This window comes from Silene latifolia, chromosome 9 (assembly GCF_048544455.1).
Source record: "Silene latifolia isolate original U9 population chromosome 9, ASM4854445v1, whole genome shotgun sequence".
NCBI classification, from domain to species: domain Eukaryota; kingdom Viridiplantae; phylum Streptophyta; class Magnoliopsida; order Caryophyllales; family Caryophyllaceae; genus Silene; species Silene latifolia.
In genome coordinates, this window is record NC_133534.1 from 7644855 (window position 1) to 7650450 (window position 5596).

Sequence of the window (5596 nt, forward strand, 5' to 3'; positions counted from 1 at the left end):
GATCTAATTATCTTAACGTCCGATCCTAGAAAATAGATGACTCGTTTCCATTATCCGGGGAGCATAAGTCTTAAAAGCAATGTTAAAATATGAAGATTTTAACACCAACCAGAATAACCATGCTCTGATACCAACTGTAACAACCCGGATTTTCAGGACTTTATTAAATATAAGTCCAAAATAGGAAACAGCGGAAGATAAATACATATCCGAGTCACTACTACTTTCAACTAATTCCAATTATAAAGATAATGCTAAATATTACAATTGTTTCTAGCAAATAACTTAACACGTTCTAAGAAAATATATCTAAATCCCATCTTCAGCGTCGCCTGTCTCGGAAATGGTCGGTCTTCATAAATCTGATAAATCTGACGTTTTAAAATTTGTAAAAAGTTTTATAAGAAAAACAACAAACGTCAGGTGGGTAGATTAACTTCTTTAAACAATTAAAACGTAACAAAAATCATCAGCATGTATAACATAACCTTATATCCATACCTTTAACACATAAATTTTTCGTGAAATAAATCAGTTTTTCATTGCCGTATTATATATCTTAGTCACATTTTATCACGATATACCGGCCAATTACCGTACACGCCCGATTATATGACCAATAACCAAAACATACGATAATCATATACCGCAAATCACACCGATACCAGGGGGCTTACATTATTACCCCTGTTTACCGTGGTGACATAAGCACGTTTAAAATAAAATCCGTCCACTCATCTCCAGGGTCGAATGCCGGTACGTGGGGTTATTACCCGTACCACGGACTAAACACCACCGGCTATTATCCCTAAGCCTAACCAAATATAGACCTTAGGGAACCGGATGCGATCCACCTAACACGTACGAGACTGATCAGGTCCCCACCTAAAGCATGGCCACACTCCCGCCTACTCTCGAGTCTAAGGACAGGTCCACCAAAGACCCTTCGTACGCACGAACGGTTTTATACGGTTAAGCTAATTGCTATTCTTCCATGTCATTACGTACACAATAGTAATAACATGCTTTCCCGCTCAATGAGCTTTCGAATTCAATCCTAAAAATGCCCAAAAAAAAAAAAAAATATGAAATATTTCAAAATTCGATTTTTTAAAACATTATGGGTTAACAACACCAATTTCAAATCGAATTTCTTTCCTTAATATGATTTTATCGAAACCAACTAGCACAAATTCAATCATTGGTCGCCTTATTGGGTTTGTCCCTATTTATAAGTCGGGACTTCGCTATCGAACTAGGTTAATAATACAAGTAAAATACCATATTATCAAACCAAGTTTAATCAATTCAACTAAGGGGCGGTCCTAGACCCTTGGTAGTTAATTGATTGTAAAATCGCTTCCTAATTCAGTTTTTACTAACCCACTTTATATAATTGATTTTATTAAATAAAATAATCCAAGTAAAGAAAATTGACCAAAAGTGGAAAGTGACTTGTTTTAAAATTTCGATTTGGTACTAGATTATAATTAATAAGGAGATTAAAGGATCACCTCCTTATTCATTTAAGTTCACTCTATACTATTAAATTTATTAATTGAAAATATCAAGTCGAGAGGATTTGTCCGAAAGAGTTTACAAGAACTTTGTCAAAATTCCGATTTAGTAATTCTATATTTGGCTAACAAAACGGTGGGCTAAAAGTACTCGGTTTCAGTTGAGAACTTGAGTTTGAATAAAAATTATATTCCAACCTTTGAAAATTCTGACTTTAATTCGCAATAAAATTCCTTGATTTGAGAGATTTTGAAAAGAGCTGTTAGTCAAATTCCTTTAAAGTAAGGTAAAAGTAATTGTTACTCAAATCCTTTTTAAATTTATGTAAAAATAATTGTTATCAAATAGTGACTCCTAAAATAAGATTACTTCTAAATCGACACAACTTAATATTTGAAATTGGACTAACGATATCGTGTGTCTGGCCTAAGCGATTGCCAAGGTGCTAAAATTATTCTTACTTACTCGTAAAAATATAAACTAGGTCTTTAATTATTACATATTTGGGGGTAGCGATGGTCAAGTCTCGCATCCAATAATTAAATTACATTTCTCTGCGTACAAATAAATAACAAAGCAAAATTCGAATTACATGGCCTCTAAAATTATACATAAATAAAATAAAATCACATAAAATAAATAATATCACTAAAACACGATATTTAAGACGGAAATACTAAAATAATCTTATGAGTCGTTTTATCACATTTGCGGAAAACATTAAAAATGGGTTTGGAATAGGTCCCTGGGCTTAAGCCGTCACCACATCCAAAGTGAGTTTTAGACGCTCTTAAGAAAAATATTTTGACTCATAAGACGATTCTTGTAATAACCATCAAGCAGGTAAGACTATTAACACTCAAATAAATAAGTATATAATGTATGTAACCAAATCTTACCAAACTACCATAGTGTCATTATCTAGAAATCACCAACTTATAATAGCACTCATAAGATCAAAGCTACTTATAATTAAGTTAAAACTTGATAAAAATCTATCCCTTAAATTACACTCATACGGCCCACTCTATCAACAATTGAAAAAAAAGAATTTTCTACCATAGTTTTAAATCATAAAACAATAATTATCTTAATTATATAAAAATTTGTCAAAATTTAAGCCCTTAGTGATCTTGGACGGCTCTACCAACATCGACAAGTACCCACACTAATGCACCATTACAATATACTATTGTAATATTATGACTCGTACATGGTAGTTGTGTATACTACTCAAACTAGACTAAAATTTTGGAACATCAAGTCCTCCTTTCTCATAGACCATTCGGTCTCTACAACCTCAATTCACAAATAAATTCTTTCTAAACTCATCCACTTATATTTGTTGATTTAATAGAAAATAACTTATAAAATACAACTAAACACATGCAACAACATTCCTCAATTAATCACCCAAAATAATTAACATGCAACTTTAAAATTAAAATAAAATTGTTAATTTACCCACCCTTAAGAGGGATTTCACTAAACTTGATCAAGGCTCGGTCTTGAGACGGTTCCGGCGCGTTTAGAGAATTAGTACCGTTGGCTTCGCTTTTTCTCCTTCTAGGTAGAAGCAAAAGATAACCCAACAAAATTTATATCAATTACACCATTATACTAATAAATTGGTTTTGTGAGTATAACTTAAAGTTTAAATTGTTTTTAATACAAGACTAACCAAATTTTTAGCATGCATGTAAGTTTTAACATTATAAATAAAATATCAGAAATTCATTTTTTTTTTCTTTTATGCCAAGATCTTGTTGTAAATTAACATGTATGTAAATTTACACATCTCATTAAAATCTAAGAATTTAAAATTAAGAAAATTAAAATTAATATAAAGTAAAGATAGTAGTATTAATAACCTTGAATTAAAGATAGAACAATGAAGATAGGATTGGAATTGGAGGAGATCCCAATTAGGTTGCTCCAAAATCTCGTTTCAACAAGAATGAAATGGAGTTGGGTGCTCTTTTTCTAGTCTTGTTGGTTTACTGGGTAAACAAAAGAAAGTGCAAGAGTTTTATTTGATGAAAATAAGGAGTGGATGATTAAACAAGGGAGATTTGGGGCATTTAAGGATCTCTATTATTATTTTTGTTTTGGGTTTGTTCTCCAAGGAAGGTAAGAAGATGGAAGTTCTCTTAAGTTTTAATCAACTTCATTTGAGTATAAAGAGGAAAGTGGGTAAAAATGGACTAAAAAGCATATGGCTTAGTGGGTTTATGAGAGGGAGACGGGTGTAATGTGAGGGCCTAACTTTATTCCATTTTTCGAGTTTGTAAATCGTCTCAATAACGACTCGGTTTTTATCACAAGGCTATTATTTATTACTGTTATTATTATTATTATATATACATAAATTTTCAAACGGAAAGCTATTTAAATAAAAACTTTTGAGTCAAAATTTATTTAATAACTCTAATGGTGTAATCGAACCAATGAGACTTGACTAGAACTCAATATCCGAGTCCGGTCACGAGTCGATGTTAGTCGCGTATAAATAAGATGTATATTGATAGCATAAATTATAGTTCAATATTCGAGGAAAAGACGGAATGTCACAATGTTAATGAGTTTCCGTTAGTATAAAACGGGAAATTCAAATAATTTAAGAGGAAACATAAACATAATAATCATAAGATGTATTTTATATAAATACTATCAAAAATGTAATATTAGGGTACATACCTTGAACTTGGGTTAATAAAAACGTATTAATAATGTATTTAGGAAGTTACCTATTATCTATTATTAAAAATAAAAGAAAATTCTTATCGAGAACGTGAAAAAGTAGAAAATTAAAAATGTGAAATTTTTGTCATCTTGCGAAAAGGAGGTCTGGTAGTTTTAAAATCGCAACGAAATATAACGTAAAATAAGAAGAATTTTTAAAAGATTGGTAAAAATACGGGGTGTTACAGAGGGGATGAAGATAAGAAGAAAAAGAGGGTTTTCTTTGTCCATTGGGATTCCCAAAGTGATAAGCATTAGGAGTACTATGAATATTAATAATAATAATAATAATATATAAATATATATAAAAGAGATATTGAAGGGTAAGGTATAAGAGGGTAGGTGAGTGTCTTGTCAAATTCTGGTTGGTCCGGATTAAAATAGGTACAAGGTGAAATGTGACGGTCTATAGCTAGACGGAAAAATGTCTCGAGTTTATTTTAACTTGAGACGGAAACTAATATTATTACTGTCACTGTTATTATCCGATCAAAATACGTATACATTTATTATTATATAAATCATGCCTTAAAGATATAATTAAATCGTACGTATTTTTATATAAACGAGCTTTTATATAATACGTTTATAAAAATCGTGTTTGATATAAGATTAATTAAATAGAATAATTCAAAAATATATAATAAAGTAGTTAAACAGTTTAATAAATTTTAAAAGTCAAAATGGGAAATTCGCGGGAGTTACAATATTATCATTATTCTTAAATTAATTTTGTATATTAAATATATTACTGAACACCCACCATTATTAATATTTTCCTTTTTTTTAATTAAACGTGGTAATAAATTGATTAAAACTATTCATAATACTTAACACACACCAAATTAATTAAACATTTTTCCTATTTAATTAATTTTTTTTAATATAATATGTCAATAATTTTATTAAAACTCCTTATATTACTCAGCGCCCATAATTTTCATTAACATTTTGTCCTATTTAACATCTCTTGAGGTACTCGGCAATCAATTATCTAATTTAATAATACCACAAAAAAAATTAAAAATTTAATTAAAATGTGGAAATCTATGGTTGTGTAATGACTATAAAACCTATAATACCTATAATAGTTTCTGTTCACTTTATTTATTTAAATATGCCCATTGTCATGAGTTTCTAAGTTGTGGATTGTATTTTATGGTTTAATTTATTTATTTGATTATATTGAGTATATGTTGTTGTTGTTGTTGTTGTTGTTGTTGTTGTTGTTGTTCTTTATTCTTTATTCTTTATTCTTTATTCTTTGTTGTTATTCTTTGTTATTCTTTATTCTTTTTTTCTTTATTCGGGCTTCTTTTCTTCTTTCTTCTTCTTC

The 5596-nt window shown here is 29.7% G+C and overlaps 1 long non-coding RNA gene across 1 annotated transcript; it reads right to left on the minus strand.

Annotated features, from left to right (window-relative positions):
* Window positions 1–3828, minus strand: LOC141598948 (uncharacterized). Its single transcript, XR_012523682.1, has 3 exons — window positions 3390–3828; window positions 2987–3084; window positions 1–371 (listed from the first exon to the last, which is right to left on the minus strand). It is a non-coding gene; the product is annotated as an uncharacterized LOC141598948 (long non-coding RNA).
* Between the last annotated feature and the right edge of the window lie 1768 nt (window positions 3829–5596).